Below are 23,511 nucleotides of genomic sequence, written 5' to 3' on the forward strand. Positions count from 1 at the left end.
ACACGTACTTCCTTAGCGGAGATGCACCAGCCTAGCAAAACATGGCTAATGCTAACGAGAGCAAGACATTTATTACAAAGAAAAGAGAAGTGTCTTCAGTGCTTTAGATTTGTGGCAACAGGTGTAAAATAAATGACTGCACGCTACAAAATGTATTTGAAAAAGACAGCAGCACAATAAATGTATTTCAACATCTGAAACAGCATCGAAACGAGGGGGAAATGCAACTAAGCGAACAAGACAACAACAAACTACAGCTAAGAATCAGCTTTCTGTGGTTCCATGTATGATGAAAAAGGAGAACAATACGCAGAGCGATCACAAAAAAGCAGTCGTTCTGCACTTCCAAAGCGGACAGCTCGTACGCATGTGTACTGCTGTAAAACTCTTGTGGAATTATATCTCTTTAAATCATCAATATAGTGATATATTACATGTGCAATGAAATGTACATTGTCTTTAACATCAGTATACACAAACGAGGAACCCAGGATACTTCATGTGGTGTTTAGCCACTTACTAAAAGTATATACGTGGTCATCTCCATGTTTTACTTGTTTATTTGCATACAATGTACACTACTACATTTGTATTTACAGAAGTATTTTTTATTTAAGACAGAAGTTTTAAGTTTGCACATTATTGATCTGATTGATTGTTACTATTTTTTCCATTATTGGTATCTTTATTGTTAATTGGAGTTTATTTATTTGCACACAATCAATACGTGTCCATGCACTAAATTAGTCCGATTTCTCAAATACTTCGGCTCTAAATAAGCCCCCTACAAACCATGGAAACGCCTTGTTCCGATCGTGTTCGGTTTTTGAAAAACCTGACTAACACATCTGGATTATGCGATTGGAAACAAGATCTCTCGAGGTGGTGTGTGCAGCCAGAGGGGGCCCTTCGTATCGTGCATGCACCAGTCTCATATAACCCGGAAGCAGATACCATTCTATGTAATGTAATGAAGAAGAGACCTTTGAATTTGTGAAGCAAAAAAACAAACAGAACATTTTGAAGTGCATCGATGGTATAAAAAAAATGTTTTATTTAGGAAGGTAGTAATGAAATGTAAAATACCGGCTTAATTCGGACTACCGAACAAAATACAAAAGCGATGAAAGATAATGTGGCGTACACAAACCTCTTCACACTGTATTTGTGCAAGCCAGCTGATTAACTTTCCGCACAACGGGCAAGATAGTCCCGAACAATAGCAACCTTCCTCTGGATATCAGTCCAGGCACAAAGGGTCTTTTCCTTCAGATTTAAAACTATCAATCCACAGTGCCTTTTGAATGAACTTTGAGACATTCTTGGTAGTGGCATGATGTCCATAGCGCAATCCAAGATAATTTAATGATGCTGTCTGCTATCTAACATCAGCATAGGTGTGAAAATACAAAAAAACTAACTTTTTGATAAATCAGCCTAATTTATGCTACATTTTTATTTACAGAACTATTTATTCAAGACAGAAGTTTTACATTTTCACTTTACTAATCTCAATAATGGTGATTATTTATTTGCATGCAATTAACAATGCTACATGTTTTGTTTACAGAAGTATATTATTCAAGACAGAAGAATTGCTTCCCACAGAAAGCTCTTAAGTTAGTTCTTTGAAAATTATTGCATAAAAAGGTAAAGTTGGTATCTGGTCTAAAAAGAACAACATTATACAAATGTGAATTTTGCTAAGAGTAAGATGCAGTGTTATTTCACACAACTAGGTTTTGATCAAATAAAAGCAAAACTTGTTTTAAATTATCTCTGTCATTTGTAATAATGAGTTTCTTTAAAAAGTAGGGGTAAAAAAAAGAAATCGGGAAAAAATCTTAAATCTAATTTTTTATCGCACAGGCCTATCTTTGTGGAAATAATTATTTTATAAGAAGTAATGATTAATTTTAACAACGATTTGATTCAAATCATAATTTTAGGTTGCCGATACGATTCGGGGACGATATTTATTTAGAATGATATGATACGAAATGATTCAGTGAGTTTAAATTGATTCAGTAATTTTTTTGCAAAAAAAGTAAACCAGTGTGATTGCGAAATAAAAACTGGATATTGGAAACTGCAGATGAAGTTTCCTGTTCCTGTTGGAAATTCACTATAAATAAAATATGGATACAAACAAGCAAGTAAACAATTATTGGCCAATGCGTTGACATATTTTAATAAAGTGCAACCAACATTTTCGGTTGAATTAACATAAATCTAAATTTGCAACGTAATGTGGCAAGAAGCTTTTCAATAATGAATAAAGCAAAATAAGTTCCTGACCAAAAATCATTTAATATTCTCTATTGCTTTCAAGTGTTACCATATCGGAGTTATTGTGTTGGAATATGGGGAAGTAACAACGCAAGTACACTTCACTAACCGCGTTACAAAAGAGGTCAGTTAGATGATACATAGTGTTGGATATAGAGAACTTACAACACCTTTATTGAATCCAAACTACGGAAATGCAACGAGTTGGTGCATTTGCAAACAGCTAAAATTATGCACAAATCAAACTATTACCTGCTACCTAAGAATGTAAGATTTTTCTGAACAAAAGAGAAATATAACCTTAGACAAAATTCTAACTTAAAAGCATTTGTGTGCACATACAACACTTAAAACCTTGAGTTTATCAGTATGTGAAATTAAATTAATGAAATTGATTAAGCTAAGAAGTCAAACAATGTACCAAAATGATCAAGGGTACAGAAAAATATCTGCTGCCTTAAAGATCCTAATAAGGATAGTGGCCTCCATCATCCGTAAATGGAAGAAGTTTTGAACCACCAGGTATGCAGCAATCCGCCATTCCTTCGCAAAAGTTTGCCAAAATGCACCTGAAAGACTCTCAGACCAGGCCTAATGTTTGGAGGAAACCAGGCACTGCTCATCACCAGGCTAATATCATCCCTACAGTGTAACATGGAGGTGGCAACATCATGTTGTGGGGATGCTGTTTTTCAACAGCAGGAACTGGGAGACTAGTCAGGATAGAGGGAAAGATGAATGCAGTAATTTAAATAGAAATCCTGGATGTAAAACCTGCTCCAGGGCGCTCTTGAAATCAGACTGGTGTGACGATTCATCTTTCAGCAGGACGACAATCCTATGCAAACAGCCAAGAAATCAAAGGAACGGCATCAGGACAACTCCGTAAATGTCTGAGTGGCCCAGCCAGTGCCCAGACTTGAAACCGATTGAACATCTCTGGAGAGATCTAAAAAAGGCTGTGCACGATGCTTCCCATCAAACCTGATGGAGCTTGAGACGTGCTGCAAAGAGGAATGGGTGAAACTTCCCAAAGATAGATGTGCAGCTTGGGGTATCATATTCAAAAATACTTGAGGCTGTAATTGCTACCAAAGCTGCAGCAACAAAGTATTGAGCAAAGGTTCTTAAATACTTATGTAGCTTTTTTATTTTTAATAAATTTACAAAAAATTCTAAAAAAATAAATACAAATAAAAATACTATTTCCACATTGTCAAAAGTGAAGTGCTGTGAATACTTTCCGTAGGCACTGTACCATGCAATGTTTTCATGGAGGTATATAACTAACTACTATGTTAAACAACGGTATTTGTCCTAGTTGTTTTCAATTCTTCACTCTGGGAGAGCACATGATGTCCAACAATGACAGGGGTGAGGGAGAGGCAATATTTCAAAGCAGCTTTCATAAGAGTGTTTTTCGAGGAAAAAAACCAACAACCCCCACCCTCAGCCAGCACACAACACACACACTGGCTCCTGCAGGCTGTTGGAGGATCTCCCCATTTCCTCACAAATTGGAGAAATAAATGAAGGTGGGAACAAAAAGGCAGCAGATTCCACTGTGTGCGTTCCGCATGTGCGTCTCCTATTCATGATTAATGCAGATAAAGAACAGAAAAAAACCCTCAAGGATTCACATGGACTTGGATTCAAGGATGGAACTCAACACTAAATGCACCGTCATGATCTAATAAATGCATTCTTTCCTGAGGCGTGAGATTGCTGCCTAATAGTAAGGTGATGAGAATGAGGGCATGGAGGATGCCTGTGTGAAGAAAAGGACGGCACCAAGACCGTACAATTCTAATAATATGGAAAATAGTTCATTAATCAATGGCTTTTATTCATATCAGTAGAGCCACAGCATCAGGGTCTGAACAGCGTTCATGCTATTCACTCCCAACTGGTCTGCATCTGCAACTGTAAAGAAAAAAAATCTCATCTTGCCAGAGATAACTCAGTGTGAAGCCATTATGAATATTTTATGCAATTTTTGAAAAATGAACCAATGTTGAGACAAAATGAGTTGCTTGGATTCATAATGGTATTCCAGGGGCTATGTGTACATATTTCAGAGTCATTTTCAGACTGCAGAGCAGCACTGATTCTCTCTCTTCCCTGTGTGTTTTCTCTCCACCCACTCTGTGCTCACTACCCCTCCCCCTACAATCCTGTTGGATTGGTGGAGTAAACACAGGAAGAGAGCGGGCTCTGTTCCACCACGCCAGAGCTGAGGCTGGGCGTTCCTGAAGCGCTCCTGCACTGGGGTCAAAAGTTTACTGTGGTTTTGATTTCACCTTTCCTCAGCCAATCACAGCGCCATATAGCCGCATCTGAACTCTGACCCCTACAAAGAATTTTGGTCAAAGGACGGTCTGACGGCAGTCTCAGAACTGTTCTACCTATTTTCCTTTAACTGCTCCCTTTCCTTTTTTTCCAACACGCCAGTTTTACATGTTGACAGAGACTAGGAGAGGAAGATTCCAAAAAGTAGATAGGAGTATCGCAGAAGTGTAAAATTGGGCATTTAAATATACATTTAGAGGCAAACTGGAGTTTGTTTGCTCTGCTAGTACGATTTGTTTGGTCAAGTGTGAATGCAGTCCACTGAACCTGGGATCAGACAAAACAGCACCCATTTCCACTGGATGTGTAACGGCTGCTGAACGACTCCGCAATCTGCTGATCCCTACCGCCGTTTGATAAGAACTGTTGCGGCTTCGCCGTGCAGAAAAATAGTGTGGACTATCACAATACCTGGCAAATCCGTGCATAATCACATAAATTGAGTTGTAGCAAAGCAAACTACAAACAGACCCGCGACCCGATTCCGGATAAGATGGATAGAAACTACAAACAGTTTATTATGTCCTTCGAGAGGAGCAGAATAAAATAAAACTCAGTCCTGCCCATTCGATGTACAGTACGTAACCCCTGCAACACCAGGAGCTTTGCCCTCCGTCGGTACTCATAGGGGTGCGTCTGTGACCGCTCTGGTATTTGTTACAGGCCCTCATATAGCTGTCCAGGATATGCCTGTAATGATTATTTGATGTTGGACCTCCAGAATCAGCATGTCCTCATCCATGTGTCAACAAGGTGAAATTACGTCTAAAAACCTGTGAAAAGTTGACTTCAGGTTCATCCCCGCCCATTAAGACGTTTCAAAGTGTAAAACACAATCCACCTTCAAAACTGATTGTTTTATTTGAAAAATAAAAGGGATGCTTGACATCCTGTCCAACACAAGCAGATTGAAGTAAATTAGGCCCTTTGCTAGCGCAGGATCTTTTAACTTTCTAATTTCTTAAAGAAATAAAGTTCCCCTGTGTTTCCACCAAAAACTACCAGGATAGATTTAGTTCTTTAGAAACTTTGCAGAGTTCCTGCCAGCTAGGTGGGACTTTTCCCGGAACGTTTTTGGAGTCGGGCTGTGCTGCCGAATGCTGATTGATTTAACACAGTTGGGGGCGTTCCTAAAACTTATTTTTCCAACCACAGGACCGTTATTACAAAGTATGCAAGCATAACTTGTTTATTTCTCATTTTTTTGAATTTCTGTAACAAATTTGACAACGGAGAGAAAGAAGAACGAAAATAACTTTTGACTTGCAGGATTTTTTGTGAGGCATCTTTGTGCTGAAGAAAAATTATCAGTGGAACTATCTTGCACGGTTATTACTTAACCATAGTTTTTAAACTATATGCAATTTAATGTTTATTTTGTTTTACGAACTTAATTTCGATATGCAAAGCGAAAAGAAGTGGACGGACTCTTTTAAACCTGTTTACAGTGGAGTATGAACCCAGACTCGAAGCAACGACCTCAGCTGCCTACTACTCAGAGTTCGTTGGAGAAATATGAAATAAAGGAGGCAGTACAAGAGTGGAACACAGGTAAATTACATCAAATATTAACTATTTTCTGTATTACATGCCATTAGTGTAGTCAGTGACACTGCATTTGTGTAGTTGTTAGCCTCAAACCGAGTGAACAGAATAGGGCTGCACAATTAAGCAAATACTTATGAGCTTATGGCATAAGCTTTGAAGAGCTTCAGGGAGATCCAGGGGTTGACGAAAAAAAGAACGACAAATCATATGGCACATGCCTAACCAGTATCAACATGCTGTAGTATGTTTGGAGCCCTTAACTATCGTTTGTGACTAGAATCTGCTTTGAACTGAAGGTAGCAATAAAGTAAAAATTACACTTGCGTAGACTTAAAGGCTGTCTCGCTCTGCGTTGTAAATCTCAGAGAAATGTAATAAAAAATAAAGACATTTCAGCTATGATGCAATATTGCTAGACGACTGTACAACTAAGGATGGACAGAAATATTGTGGATACTAAAGATTAGCTATGACAAATTAAAAGGTAACTATTGCATAATGTTGTAAACAAAGCCAGTGTTAACATGACAACAGCCTTGCTGAAGAGTGAAAAGTTTGGAATATACACAGAAGATCTGCATTTTAACAATCAAACTTTGTATGACAATGCATAGTCTTACTTTGCACTTGGGCTGTACGGTATACTGGTACCAACAAAGTACCGTGGTACTAGGGCTGAACGATTTCAGGAAAAAATCTGATCACGATTTTTCTGACAGAAATTGCGATTTCGATTTTGACTCACGATTTCTTTTCAAATCAAGCTTCAGTAACAGTAACAGATTTAAAACATGACAAAAAATGATATACCATGAAAACATTAAATGCTATGTAATGCAAGGATGAATACTAAAAGGTAAGAATTGCTTCAAACATGTATTTATTAAGAAACATGCATGTACATTCTCCAAAGTTCTTGACCAACAGCAGTTATTAAAACTAAAGAACTAAAACCAGTACAAAAACCTTAATTATGTTAAGATAAATAAAAAAGTTTAAGTTAAATAAAATACAAAACAATTCCAACACAAAAAGCAATGCTTAATATATAATAAGAAAAACAAAATTCAACAACTTCAATAAAGGAAAAAAAGGATCCTGACCTTATGTAAACAGTCTTATACTCAAGTAGGTAGGTCAGTCTTTTATGGCTCAAGAGAGCTAGCCTATCAACATCTATAGCAGCAATTCAAGTACTTTATTCAACCCTGGAAGAAACCTGAACAATATTTTAAAGTGAAATTGAAAAGTAATGGTAATAAAGAAAATACTATTACAAAAACAAAATGACCCAACCTCTGCCCTTCTGAAAAATATGTCAGACATTAAAATAGGTGGGTCATTCATTTACCGCTTAGCAGCACCCAAATATTGCACATCTATTCTGTTAACAATAGAACATGGCAAAAAAACTGGCAAACGACGCTGTAATTGTGGTATGTTTGCTACAATGGGCTGAATCGCTCGGGGTTGACTTTTCACCGGACTTTTTGGTCATACATTCGTCGTGTAACTGCCGGTGGTGATTTTTCAAGTGCCGGAATAAATTAGTCGTGTTGCCTTGGGATGTGGCGACTTTGGCCCGACAAGTTTTACAAAGTACCTGTTTCTGATGCACATCTGAAGTTTCGAAACCGAAGTAGTCCCAAATGACAGACGTGCTGCTCTTCTTCTGTATTAAAACTAAATCCTCCTCCACTTCTGACCCGGCGGCAGCAGCCATTTCCTCCAGGACGTTTGTTTCTTCACCAAAGTTGTTAGTGGGCGTGTACGCGGTAGCCTCGTCAATGGCCGCCTCTGATTGGTTAGCGTGACGGCATGCCCTGCTCACAAGTAGTTTACCACTTCTGATTGGTGAGTTTGACAAGGCATGAGAGTAGCACGAGCAGGCTGCATATACACAACAGACATGTCAGCCAGGAGAGCTAAATAACGTTCGTCTAAAACCGAAGCCTTCACGATCTCAAGATTGAGACTTCTGAAATCGCAATTTCGATCTGAAAACGATAAATCGTTCAGCCCTACGTGGTACTAATGAATCGAAAATGATGCTATACTGCCTTTGAAAAATATAGGTACTTTTTTCCCCACCTGAATGCTGACGTGTGGAGGTGACGTACAGAGCCAAAGTGCGTGTTAAGTGTGTCAACACACACACGCAGACACATGCACAGCGAACATACAAGCCCGAAACACTGTGGAGAGGAACATGGCAAAAATCTGCAATTCTACTGGTTTATAAAGAGGGTGCTGCGTGAAGCGCAACATGGAGGCATTTTGCCTTCAAAAAATAATAATTACCGATAAAGGTGACACTTTGAACACGGAAGCGCAGCGTTGTAAGCACTGCTATAAAACATGCCTCGCCAAAGGTGACAATTTAGTATTACCACCCTTGCTTCAAACTTAGGTAAACAATTAAATAAACATTCAGATCTGCACAAAGAGTTTAAAGAGCCACAGGTAATTTAGTTACCTTGCTCCCCTGTTGTGCACATATACTCATCAGCCTGATCTGTATAAACTAGAGCTAGGCGGTTATATGATAGTGGTCGCGATTCATTTGAGTTTGATCACAGTGATCAGCTGTCATCATATTTCCTCGATTAAACATGGCGGAACTGTCTGTTAGAAGTTACGGCAGTAGTAAACATTAGGGAAGCAACAACGCTCTGTATAATCCTACACAGAACAATGCACCTTTATTGACCGTGATCCTGTGTGTGTCTGTGAACGTGTGTGTTTGTGTACGTGTGCGTGTGTTTTTGTGAAAGTGTTTTTGTGCAACCTCCCGTTCGCGCGGGCGAACATCAGGCTTGTTACGACGTGATTACTGTTCAATCAGTGTTGTGCTTCTTCCCCTTACACAGCTCGGAAGAGAAGCCCAGAATAACCAAATAAAGAAATATGACTAACTAACACAGAAGTTGAAACAATATTTATTTAGTGACAGGCTTTAGTTTCACTATCTGCTGCAGCGCACCACTAATCCTGCCGTGAATGCAAACTTATAATAAAGACAGGAGTTTTTATTGGTCCTGGCTGGGAGAATAAAAACACCCATTAATTTGATCAGAAAAAGGCATTTTTATAACTAAATATTTTTCTATCAGACTTTTTGTTTATGTGCCTGCAAAGATTCAACTCTTCTGATACAACATGTACAAAAAAACTCTGCATACAGACACTTTATGTTCACATCATTTTTGATTTTGTGAATAAAAAAAGATTTTGTTCCCGAAATAATCATTAAACTTCTTTTATGTGTTGGTACACATTATTTTACAGGACCTCAAATTCAAACTGCACTTTACTGTAATTGTATTCAATAAATGCTACAGTATTTAAGTTTTAAAAAACTCCACAATCTGGGTCACCGCTTGCCATTTGCCAACAAACTGGTGAAAAGCACTGATGTATACAAGCAATTTAAGTATAGAAATAATATTTACCATTTTAAAGTGTTTAGTAAATATTAACTTAAAGTAAAAGTATTGTAGTATTCAGTACACCCATGATACTTTGTTTACTGCAGAATGCACTTTTTGATGGCAAGCAAAATACAACAATTTTGAGAGGAAATAAAGTTGTCTTTACCACCACAACATGTACTAAACAAGAAGCAAAACTGTGGCTCTAAAACCAAGGTATGGACCGGAGCGTGGGTTACTTGTACCTTTGCGCCTCTAGTAAGCACAATTATATATATGAACAAAATGACAGTTCTCAGCAGTGAGCATATTTACCTTGATCAAACATGGCGGAAACGTCTGTTACAAGATACTGCACTTACAAGATAGTACAGTAGTAAACGGTAGGGATGCAATGGTACTCGCTGTAATCCTGCACGGTACAATCAGACTTTAATTTTTTTTAAATAATCGCTGATATTAATCGAGATCGGGTGATCTGGAAAAAATTTGTGATCATTTTATTGCCATATCACCCACCCCTGGTATAAAATACCCTGAACTGTGAAATGTGGTAGAAACACAAGGCACACGCTTCTATAGGAACCTGTAGTTCCAGGAAATAGAAGTTCCAGTTCCTGAACTTTTAGTGGAAATAGGCCTAATCACTCTGTTTCATTACAGATTTCACAAATAGTTTGGTTTTCTGTATTTTCACACCTATATGTGAAGTCCCAGTGCACTCTCTCTAATGCGACTATTGGTCATTCACCGTGTGCCTCCTATACACGGGGGGCGCTTATTTCCTTGTAGCGCAGATAAATATATTGCTTTTCCGGTGACTGAATACGTCACAACGAAAAAGTTTTGGCTTACCGCTAAAGCCCAGGGGCCGTACTTATCAAACTTCTTAGAATTACTCCTAAGAAGTCTGCTAAGAGTTGACTTCAGAGTAAATAAATTCTTCGCTGAAAGCTGCACTTAAAAGTTAGTTATCAAGCGTCTTACTCACACTTTCAGCGAAGTGTAGGACTGAATCTTAAGTGTCACACTCAGAGCTGAATTACGACATTACTATGTGCCGTAAACGGAATTTTAGGTGACGTCATTTCTGTGTCCATAGAAATGACCAATCACGGAAGGGAATCCCTTGTCTAAGAATAAAGAAATATCTTAGAAATATTTAAGTGGACAATGGGAGTGTATATTTTGACAATAAACTACAAAATAATACAAAACAAACAAACAATATTGGCAATGAATCAAAAATAAATGTTTCCTTTTTGTTGCACCTTTCCTGCTTCCTGCTCCCAGACCGTAACAAAGAGGCAGGGGAGACACTTCTCCAGGATGTATGCTCGGGGCAACACCCTTCACTTTACCCGGCAGTGGGTCTCCACAGCGGACGACTTTAGAGTGAATGATGAGTCCGGCGATTAGTTGCAAATCTTGCTTTATTGATTGCTTGCACACAGCCAATCCAACACAAAACAAACTAGTCCCCGCTCGCACTCACAATACCGCTCCCTCTCTTCTCTCGCCCACACACTCACTGACGTCACTCACCTCACATGCTGTAACCTAGCGTATGTGTGTGGCACACACATACGCTACTCTCAAAACATTTTCTTTCCAATTCATTAATTAGGCAACTAATTTGAAACTGGTGTGGGTAGCTCTATATATACTAGCCCACTGCAGCCACATGCAGAAATCAACAAGGAATCGAAAATTATTAAATCTGTGACAAAAATAATACCTGCTCTGTCTAAACGATACCGTTTGATCAGCTGCTCGTCATCAAACAAAGATGAACGTTCGCGCACGTCTCTCGCCTCAGTACCATCCCTTGCTGGCAACTCCTAACCACTTAAGACACCTCTGACGGTCTCTTAAATATCGTGGAGAGTAGGAGTGATTCTTAGACTTAAGAACATTGATAAAAAGCTTTTATTCTTAAGTTTGAGAGTAGGACTAAATTTCGCTAATTTTCAGGACTTAAGTGTAAAATGGCACTCTAAGAAGCTTGATAAGTACGGCCCCTGGTTTTCAATCGCATAATCCAGGTGTGTTAGTCCGACTTTTCAAAAACTCAACACGTTTAGATGAAGGTGTCTTCATGGATTGTAAGATGCTTATTTAGAGCCAAACTATTTGAGAAATCTGACTAATTTAGTACAAGGACACATACTGAGTGACTACGTTTTCATGCACTAAATTAGTGTAATTTCTCAAATAGTTTGGATCTAAAGAAGCATCCCACAACCCATGGAAACACCTTAATCTGATCACATTTGGCTTTTGAGGAAACCGGACAACACACCCAGATTATGCGATTGGAAACCAGGGGCCGTACTTATCAAGCTTCTTAGAATTACTCCTAAGAAGTCTGCTAAGAGTTGACTTAAGAGTAAATAAATTCTTCGCTGAAAGCTGCACTTAAAAGTTAGTTATCAAGCGTCTTACTCACACTTTCAGCGAAGTGTAGGACTGAATCTTAAGTGTCACACTCAGAGCTGAATTACGACATTACTATGTGCCGTAAACGGAATTTTAGGTGACGTCATTTCTGTGTCCATAGAAATTACCAATCACGGAAGGGAATCCGTTGTCTAAGAATAAAGAAATATCTTGGAAATATTTAAGTGGACAATGGGAGTGTATATTTTGACAATAAACTACAAAATAATACAAAACAAACTAGTACCCGCCGGCACTCACGCTACCGCTCCCTCTCTTCTATCGCCCACACACTCACTGACGTCACTCACCTCACGGCCACACACATACGCTACTGTCATAACATTTTATTTTCAATTCATTAATTAGGCAACTAATTTGAAACTGGTGTGGGTGGCTCTATATATACTAGCCCACTGCAGACACATGCAGAAATCAACAAGGAATCGAAAAGTATTAAATCTGTGACAAAAATAATATCCGCTCTGTCTAAACGATACCGTTTGATCAGCTGCTCGTCATCAAAAAAAAAAAAAAATTGTTCCGTTCCCTGAACGTTCGCGCACGTCTCTCTCGCCTCAGTGCCATCCCCTGCTGGCAACTCCTAACCACTTAAGACACCTCTGAAGGTCTCTTAAATATCGTGGAGAGTAGGAGTGATTCTTAGACTTAAGAACGTTGATAAAAAGCTTTTATTCTTAAGTTTGAGAGTAGGACTAAATTTCGCAAATTCTCAGGACTTAAGTGTAAAATGGCACTCTAAGAAGCTTGATAAGTACGGCCCCAGATCTCTCGAGTGGGTGTGGGCTGCCGGAGGGGACACTTCGTATTGCGCATGTGCCATTCTTAATGCGCGGGTCAAAACCTTGAAGCAGATACCATCCATCCATCCATTTTCTACCGCTTGTTCCTTTTGGGGTCGCTGGAGCCTATCTCAGCTGCATTCCGGCAGAAGGCGGGGTACACCCTGGACAAGTCGCCACCTCATCGCAGGGCCAACACAGATAGACAGACAACATTCACACTCACATTCACACACTAGGGCCAATAAAAACTTAGGCAACAGTCATAAAGAAGATAAGACTGTATTTGCTTCACAAACTAAAAGAACTGGGGCCGTACTTATCAAGCTTCTTAGAATTACTCCTAAGAAGTCTGCTAAGAGTTGACTTAAGAGTAAATAAATTCTTCGCTGAAAGCTGCACTTAAAAGTTAGTTATCAAGCGTCTTACTCACACTTTCAGCGAAGTGTAGGACTGAATCTTAAGTGTCACACTCAGAGCTGAATTACGACATTACTATGTGCCATAAACGGAATTTTAGGTGACGTCATTTCTGTGTCCATAGAAATGACCAATCACGGGAGGGAATCCGTTGTCTAAGAATAAAGAAATATCTTGGAAATATTTAAGTGGACAATGGGAGTGTATATTTTGACAATAAACTACAAAATAATACAAAACAAACTAGTCCCCGCCGGCACTCACGCTACCGCTCCCTCTCTTCTATCGCCCACACACTCACTGACGTCACTCACCTCACGGCCACACACATACGCTACTGTCATAACATTTTCTTTCCAATTCATTAATTAGGCAACTAATTTGAAACTGGTGTGGGTGGCTCTATATATACTAGCCCACTGCAGACACATGCAGAAATCAACAAGGAATCGAAAAGTATTAAATCTGTGACAAAAATAATACCCGCTCTGTCTAAACGATACCGTTTGATCAGCTGCTCGTCATCAAAAAAAAAAAAAACATTGTTCCGTTCCCTGAACGTTCGCGCACGTCTCTCTCGCCTCAGTGCCATCCCCTGCTGGCAACTCCTAACCACTTAAGACACCTCTGAAGGTCTCTTAAATATCGTGGAGAGTAGGAGTGATTCTTGGACTTAAGAACGTTGATAAAAAGCTTTTATTCTTTAGTTTGAGAGTAGGACTAAATTTCGCAAATTCTCAGGACTTAAGTGTAAAATGGCACTCTAAGAAGCTTGATATGTACGGCCACTGAACATTTTCAGGTGCATTGATTGAAGGTAAAAAAAGACAAACATTTATTTTAGAAGGTAGCTAGGGCAATGGAGAATGCCAGCTTAATTCAGACTCCCAAACTGAATAAGAATGAGATGAAATAGAATAAAGCAAGTGTATTACAAGGCAAATAAAGTGTACACAAACCTCTTCACGGTACATTTGTGAACTCCAAACTGACTAGCAATAACCGTTATGCCATTGCAAAAATTTGTGATATACGCTGCCTTTCCCCCCCCTCCTGCAAAATATAAGAAAGATTATGGAGAAAGTCCATCAGTTGAGAAGTTCGCCCAGAAATGACAGCAGTGACTTTTTTTCTCTCTCTCTCCCCCTTCGTACTCGTCTGACTCGCTTCACTTTAAGCGGCCAAAAAGGCAAAAAGAGAGCATCTGGTAACAGTTATCACACAAACCCAACTTGTCACCCTCTCAGTCTCTCTCCCAAAGCATTTCTTATAAACTTAGCCCTAAACAAAACACCAACAAGGTCTTGCTAAGATTTTACAATGGTAACAAAACTAAGCCAGGGATAGCCCCCTCCCTCCCACTGGCTTGTTCAGGTGAACTCATTTTATGAGCATTCTTCAGCTGGGGGAGAGAAAGTTAAAGAGAGAGTTGAAGTTAAAGAGGAAGGGCAAGAAGGGGAGGGGGACAATGCTCTTGGCACCCCCTTCGCCAATAAACTCTAGCCTTCGTCCAATCAGCGAAGACTACAGAGAGTTAACTGTTCCAAATCCTTGCTGGTTATAAACTGGAATTGGGTGCAATGATTGCTTCAGGCTGCCCGTTTGGCTTTCAGAAGTGTGCATGGCTCACATATGGCTCAGCTTGCCTGACACTTGGGTATTACCACAGAGTTTAAGAAGAGGGGTTCGAGGGGGTGAATGAGATGTAACTTCAAATAGAGTCCGAGTGCAAACTGCACCGCTTGACTTGACTCTGAGAGCCGACTGTCTGGCTTCCTCTGAGTTGTGAATAACAATCTGGTATGAGCTGCTCGCCTCATACTCTCACTTGTTTGGGCGAAGTAGCAGTAAATATTTTAGCAGTGGAAACACGCCTGTCTTGTTGGGCAGAGTTTTCTATATTTAGCTAGGAAGATGACGGCAGGAAAAGCAAACCTACCTGTTGAGGATGATCAAGAGCACCAGTAGAACTCAAACTTGAACATTTTAGAAGTTTCACAAAATCCCAGAAAAATGACCGTTTTTTACCATAGAATTCTACAATATGATATTTTAAAAAGGAATTTTCCATTAATTTAAAGCATGAAAGTGAACATGTTTACTACCAACATTAACTATTTTACACTGCCCGTTAATGAACAGCCCTAGTGCTTCTTCTTGCCTAGTTCTTAACTGACAAGTACTTCAGCCTGACAAAAAGCCTGAGGAGTCATATTTCAATTAGGGGATACAACCAGGCTTTCCTTTCAGTTGTGTTGTCACGACGACTGTGACTTGGCTCATCTACACAGTGGTAATTTAAGGTCAAGTCTACTGAACTTCAGGGTGTGTGGAGGGGTGGGGGGGGGGGGGGTTCTAATTGAATTAAACTGTAAGTAATACGTTTGCATTGGTCTAGAACAAGCCTCAAACCAACAAATGACTTCTCTATTTTAGATCTGTTGTGTTTAAAACGGCAGTCGATCTTTCGTACAACACCTCACCTCACAGTAGCAGAGAGTGTTGTGAAAGGTTTAAGGACTCAATGGTTGTAATAAGAAGTATAAGAAAACCCACGTTGAGGTGACTTGTCATCAAATAAGGACATACATGGTTGCAGAGTTTCCAGAGTGAAATCACTAGCGAGGGACTGTGTGGTTCAGTGTAACAATAAAGTTCCACATTTTCCATCAGACAGGTAATTCAGCCTTAAGGCATTATATATCTGCACAGAAAATCCCCCATATCCTGCAGAATGGTCCTTTGTATTTTAAAACGAACACATGCCACATTAGTGACTGCCATTTGCTTCAAATGAAACCTCTCTCTGTCTCAGCCTCTTGGTCTCTGCAGAGAAACAGACTAACACTAAAGGAATTCTATCTATTCAAACATCAGTGAAAGAAAAATGTGGTCTGACAAAAACAGATTGGTGACAGCTATCAAAAATAGAACTGCCATTTGCAAGTGGCAAGATGTATCCTAGTTTCTATCACCCCTAGCTGGAGTCTTACTGAAGAAATGGAAACAGTTAAACACTCCGTGTGAGTTTACTCAACTATAATAGATTAGAACTAAATATCACATTGTTCATTTACATTTTTAACTGGTTATAAATGTTAACTTTTGAACCAACATAATTGTATACCAGTTTAACTGAGAGTGTAATCACACCTCTCCATTTACAAATAATTAATTACTGTACATCATTCTTTGCCATATTTTTTTATCACAATAGTGCAAAGAAGGTACTCAAAAGGAGACCAGAAATCAATATGCACAACCATGTGGGAAATTACCAAACAGCTGAACCCTAAAGCTACCAATACATCTGATTAAATGAATGTAGTCACATAGAAAGTATTAGTTTTAAACCCTCTCCCAACTGTCCACATTATAATCAACTCTTTAATGGCTGCACTTTAGCGAAATTTTTATAAACCTTATGTAACCAAAGAATTTCCCACTGTAGACAGACTTTTCTCAGTCTCATGAGAAAAAGTGACAAGTTAATGAATTATTGAGAGCACCGGGACTGACAGACAAAGAGCCAAAGCCATGCATCCCAGTCACTTCTTCACCCCATCTGCAGTCAAAGAATGCCCCCAAAGATTGATTCATTGTTAACACAGCCTGACACCCCGTGAGGGAGAAAGAAAAGTGCTAGATAAAAGGACAGAATGGGGGACAGGGTGCTCTATTTACAAAGAATATGAGCAGAAGCAGCCTATTGGACAGATTCCCACAGTGGTCATTCTGACACTTTGAGAATTACCACATACATGGGCACATGATGGGCATGAGTAACAGCATTCCAGGGGAATCAAAATAAAGTCAAGTTAGCTCATCTGACAGTCAAAGCTGTCGTGTTGGCACTGTTTTTACTTGCTCCTTCCCAGCTTTACACAATTTAAATACATTATAATCATAATACCGCTTCATGCAGACTTAAAATTTGAATAAGCTGGATAAGTTTGCAGGGAGGAACACCTTTTGTTTTAGCGAGACTAAAATATAATCAAACAGTGGGTGACTTGATTTAAGACATGCTAAGCAAAGATGCTAAAGCTGTGTTAAGGACAAGTGAGCATGGAGGAGGGCTGGTTGTAGTGTCAATCAAAAGGGAACCTCCACCAATTTGACGAATCATAGCCTTAAAGTCCACTGATGCCATATATTTGAAGTTGTCACTGCATCAAATTCTTACCAATGACACAAGAAAATCAAATGTAAAACACTGTTGTAAAAACTATCACATCCTACCTTTTATACAGAGATTGCAAATATAATTTTTGATGCACATGACACTTAACATTTTGGAGTGTCTTCAAACTTATGTTTCTGACATTTATAAAAGTGCATGTTTAGCAATAGCCTGTAAGTGCACCTGCTGTCCTGAACTGAGGCATATCAGCCTACCTGTGGGTGTGTACATCTATTGCTTTGGAATTTTATATGTCCTTCTACATGTTGAAAACCAACATTTAGTACAGTGTTTTGTGTCATTATAGCTACCATTTCTAGCCTGCACTTGGAACTCACTAAGGCTATACAAATATTTGACAGCTGTTGTGGAATGGAGTTGAGCTCGCCGGGTCAAGTTTTCCTGTCAGCTCTAAAATTCATTCTGGTGAACACAAACACAAGGGCGGGTAATTTAGATCTGTGGAAGTAAGCATATCAGACTAAAATTGACAACATTTATCCTCAACGGATGGCATTAGTGTATGCAGATGTGTAGCTAAAGGGTGCGTTCACACTTGTAGTCCGGTATTGTGGAACAGAACAAATAATTGAAAAGGGATACTAGGTAGCCCCTTTATTGCTGCCTGGTTTGCGTTTAACCTTATGTTTTTGTTAGTGGACCAAATAACGCTCAGGTAAACACATGCACAATGTTGTGGACGGTGTGTTTGAGGTGTACTATGTGTGACGACTAAACATTGTGACGTCTTCCAAGTCACATACAACTTTTTTTCTATTGCAGACTTTTTAACATCTGCGATGTAACGAAGATGTCGAAAAGGTCCCCAAAGATGTGCTGCAAGGGGCCAATTTTTCTGATGGTTTCAGCAAACTGTAATAAGTAAGGGTGTAATGATTTATCGATCTGTATTCCTTAGATTCAACTACATCGATCTATGCATTGAAAGTTTGCCTTCTGGAAGATATAGAGTGTCGGTCCAAGATCGTTTTAAAGATTAATTTTGATCAATTTGATCAAGCCTAGAATAATGGAAACATTGGATTTAAAAACAACAGACTTTATATGAAGTTTAGCACTTAAAATGATAAGGACGTTAAACGTTAATTCTGCCCGCCCGTTTGTGGCGTCATCAAAACAAAAATGGCGGTTAGATGGTGGTTGAGAAAGGTGATAACAAATGCAAACGCCACAAGACGATATAATTAATTACAACACAAAAACTGTCAGCGACAGCACGTTTGCAAAAGCAACAACAAAGACAAACGACACAACACACTAATACACTGTAAAGCCACAACTCAACTTTAATCCACAAAGGACGCTACCAACAAAGGAATTGACAGTGGAACTCGTTACGGCGACTTAATGAATTCCGGAACACAACAACAAGACAAGACAACACAACTGGCAGCCTAGGAAAAGTCATTTCATGAGAAACAAATACAAGAGACGGATCAAGGAGGTTATGAAAATTAGGACGCGAGGAGCAAACACCATCAACAGGGACGAGGTGGTATACATGCTTTTTCACACCAGGGACACTGTCCTTTATCGGCGAAGCCAGGGCAGAAAAACAAATACTACATGGCCTGATTGGGGAACTTTATTTAGCAGGTAAATCTACTTACTTTTATGTTGGTTACTGTAGTTTATTGAAAATTGCTTAAATATTGAAAATGTGAGCAGAAAAGTTTTCCTCTTGTTAATTCAACCTAAAGTGTTGGTTGCACTTTATTCATAAAAGTTGTGAATGCATTCACCATTAATTGTTGTTCACTTGATTGTTTGTATCCATAATTCATTTATACATAATTACCTAAATAACAGGAACATAAAAGTTAATTGGTTGATTGTTATTTTTGTTGCAATTAAGTTACTGAAGCATTTTTAAGTCACTGAATTGTTTCGGATCGTATCATTGTAAAAAAAAACATGTTGTCCCTGAATCGTATCGGCAACTAAAAATTCTGATTCGAATCTTTTCACCCATGATAATAATCAACATGACCCCTTTGTTAAAAAGAGTAAGGTACATTTAACTACTGTATTTACGCTTTTAGGCTTACACTTAGCACTTACTTTATGATGATTTCTATTTAGCTTTTTGTTGATGTTGCTATGCATGGCTTCGGTCATATTCAACGCGGTGGTCATTCATATTTGCCACACTCAGGACGAGAGTCCAATCTCTAAAGCAGTGGTTCTTAACCTTGTTGGAGGTACCGAACCACAGCAGTTTCATATGCGCATTCACCGAACCCTTCTTTAGTGAAAAATAAAATGTTTTTTTTTTTTAATTCAAGACAAAGTTATATGTTTTTGGTAACACTTTAGTATGGGGAACATATTCTAAATAACAAAGACTGAATTTAGAGTTATTTGGTTAGGGTTCGGGTTAGGGTTATAACAAGGCCATGCCGAATAAGGCATTAATAAGTACTTAATAATGACTAGTTAAGAGCCAATATGTTAATAATTTGCTTGTTAATAATTAACTAATTAATGGTGAATATGTTCCCCACACTAAAGTGTTACCATGGTTTTTAATTTACTGGTGCACAAAATGAACCGTGCATGAACATCACCTTGTTCAAACAACAAAACCAACACAGTGCATAAACCCACAACAAATTACACACCTGCAAGTCAGTCAAATGTTGCCATATCCGTAATACGCCGACAGGGAGAAGTTTGTATTTACACGATGAGTCGGGTGTGTTTTGACCTCCGTCGAACCCCTGAGGCCGACTCACCGAACCCCTAGGGTTCGATCGAACTCAGGTTAAGAACCACTGCTCTAAAGTAATCTCGGTCCACCTGTTTGGTCCAGTACCTTTGGTACTAAACTGGTTTCAAAACCGACCAAGTGAACCATACTAGCAACGCAAACAGAATCTAGTTTTGTTTTAACCGTACCAGAAATGACAAGTGCGAACATGCCTGTAGTGTTTTAGGTTTGTGATTCCGGGAGGGACAAGCGGTAGAAACTGGATGGATTAAAATGACAATTACAGGAAGGGGTAATATACAATACACTGATGTGGGATTGAACTCTGTTCACGTAAGGACTTATCCAGTTGAACAATTTGAGCAGCAAACTATTTTGCAGCCAGTTTGTACCACAACACAACTGTTGTATTGTGAATAGACCATTTCTGCAGTTGTAGTTGAAAAGAGACTGGACAACAAGTCAGACTGTCTGGCTAAAAATACCGCCCCCAAAGCTATTCAGTTCTGTTGTGGAAAAGCACACAGACTACTGGTGAAATAAATAATCATTGAAATAAATAAAACAATTGTTAGCATTATCACCAGAGACCAAGACAGTTTACTGGTGAATATCGCAATAAAGTTTCTACAACGAAAGCGCTATTAAATCGACACCGCCAATACGACCCTTACGCTTGATCCGAGTGAATCAAATCGTTAAGTCCAATGCATAAACACGGCAAATGAAATAGCACCCGAAAAGAAACCGGGAATGAGAATGAGTATCGGTGTATCGCGGCAGCTTAGGGACCTCTGTCTGCTTCCGAAACGCCAAACGGGGCTACAGCAACTGTGTGTGTGACAAATGTACGCCTTCCAACACAAGCTCGGCAACAGTGTTCGAATCTCGACCATTGACGGACGACAGAACGGTTCAAAATAAACTCACCTACTTCAACGTTTTCATTGTGAGGAACAGTTTCTTTCGCGTCTCTACAAACTCTCCGCCATCTTCAGTAGGACCGTGTTTGTTTTAAATGGGAAACACTCCGTGAGCGGAGAGCCAGCTTGTGTCAAGCCGCCGAGGATTCTGGGTAATGGAGTTTTTTCACCCGTTAAAGCCCGCATTGGAGTGAACGCCACTTTGTGCACATGAACTACACGCAGGACCCACAGTGTGTATGAACTCGAGGCACTGATCTCATTAGTGACTATTATTAGCAAATATTTAAGAATCACATTAGCCATAGCTGTATTGTTACTAATATATTTTAGCTTTTTCTGCAGTAAAAGTCAGATTTTTTACATGACATACAAATGTCAAATGCTTTATGTTTCACATATGAAGAAGATAATCTGACAGAAACAACCACGCCTGTTTTTTTTTTACACTGTTAACATGTCAATTTGATGTATGAATAATGCTTACACTCATGAGTCATCACAGATCTCTTGGTTTTGGATTTTTTAAAATCTTAACAATAAGGAAGAGTGAAGACGGTGCAGTGTTGTTTTTTCCTCTCTAATAATAATTGAATTCTTACCTGGGGGGGTTACCCACATATGCGGTCCTCTCCAAGGTTTCTCATAGTCATTCACATTGACGTCCCACTGGGGTGAGTTTTTCCTTGCCCGTATGTGGGCTCTGTACCGAGGGTGTCGTTGTGGCTAGTGCATCCCTTTGAGACACTTGTGATTTAGGGCTATATAAATAAACATTGATTGATTGATTGATTGATTGATTGACCTGTATTCATATGGAAACATTATGGATATACATTGGGTCAATTATCAACAGAGTCCAAAGTCTGGTGGACATTTGTGGTTTTAAAGAAATATCAATAAACAAAAAAATAGGAACACAAATACAGAAAAAATGCACAATGTAAAGAAAACAAAAATTGTTTTTAAAACCAATAATAACACAAAGCTGTGTCTTTAAATATAAAACGTTTTAGGCCTCTCTCTGTAATAACAAAAAATATCTAAAAACATCAAATTGGTACCTGAATTATTTGATTTTTCAATATGTGGCCCTTGGTGGAAAACGTTTGGACACGCCTGATTTAAATAAATTGTTTGGTAACAACTGTAGTCATAAATCAGCAAAGTTCATTGTCACTGGCAATTCGCAAAATGCACTCAGACTTGGCAGTTTATCGTATTTTCCAAGAAAGTATTCTAGCACATTATGCAAACAGCTATACTTGTTGGTTTTTCACAATGTCCTGACTGACCACTGAAAGCTAATATGATTTACACATATATTTGGTGCTGATTACTGGTAGCTTTTTCAATTAATCAACACTTGATGTACCAGACAAAAGCAAAGATCAACAAATAGAATGACTGGTCAGTGATGGGTTTTTTTCCAATAATAGTGCTTTTTATACATTTGCAATGGTAAGAGAGAGGGGGAGAGAGTCAATTACATTCCAGCCACAGAGGGGCCATGAGGCCCCTGTTTGTGCCCCATCCCCCAACAAAACATGCAAAACTGACCTTCCCCCTCAGCCAGTGTGAGACACTTAATTCCATCCCCCTCCTCATTCAGTCAAGCTACTTTGAAAGGACAGGAGATAACAGTTTGAAAGGACAGGAGATAGCCCTATAATCATTATTGTATTCAGATTGGTTTACCTGCAAACAACCATCATCACGTTTTTTTTTGCTTCATTTAATGTCCCGTATGGTTCAATAAATCAAAGAAACACTACCCCCCAAAAAAAATATTTACAATAGCACATATACATTTTTTATTTTTTTTAACTTTATACATTTATTTTGTGTTACTTTTTTCAGTTGTGCATAGTTTGCTGAAGTTTATGTTCCTGTTGCCAATACCATTCCCAATTGATGATAAGAATGCATACTAACTTCAATTTGTAGATAATATTTTCAGTGAAATACCAATATATTTTTAAAATACCCGCATCTATTTGTTTTAAATTTAACATTGTATTTTGGTTACAGTATACACGTCCATAAGCATCCACATTGTTCAAGTGCGCGTTCACATTTATTGATAGTTGGTTTCTTTACACAAAAAAATTGCCGAATACTACAACAATATCAGCCGGATCCCATCTTTACAAGTAAAGTGCAACATGGATACTCAAGTATATACACATTGAATGGAATGACTCACTATAGCGTCATCTTGAGGCCTACAGAAGTCATTACATTGCAAGTCGCCATTTAAACCAAGCAGTCAGTCTAGGCCTTAGACCAGGGGTCGGCAACCTTTACCACTCAAAGAGCCATTTTGGCAAGTTTCACAAATTAAAGAAAATAATGGGAGCCACAAAAAAAAAAATTTAATTTAAAATGAAAAACA

The 23,511-nt window shown here is 38.8% G+C and overlaps 1 protein-coding gene across 4 annotated transcripts in view; it reads right to left on the minus strand.

Annotated features, from left to right (window-relative positions):
• Positions 1-21,271, minus strand: part of ncoa3 (nuclear receptor coactivator 3) — an 83,133-nt gene extending 61,862 nt beyond the window's left edge. For 2 of the 4 annotated variants that reach the window (XM_062046635.1, XM_062046610.1), the window contains exon 1: positions 21,124-21,271. The gene's annotated coding sequence lies outside the window, so the exon portion shown is untranslated. The remainder of the gene's footprint in view (positions 1-21,123) is intronic. The other 2 variants (XM_062046621.1, XM_062046627.1) reach the window with 2 other exon arrangements.
• Between the last annotated feature and the right edge of the window lie 2,240 nt (positions 21,272-23,511).

The sequence above is a fragment of the Entelurus aequoreus genome, linkage group LG01 (genome assembly GCF_033978785.1).
Source record: "Entelurus aequoreus isolate RoL-2023_Sb linkage group LG01, RoL_Eaeq_v1.1, whole genome shotgun sequence".
NCBI lineage: Eukaryota > Metazoa > Chordata > Actinopteri > Syngnathiformes > Syngnathidae > Entelurus > Entelurus aequoreus.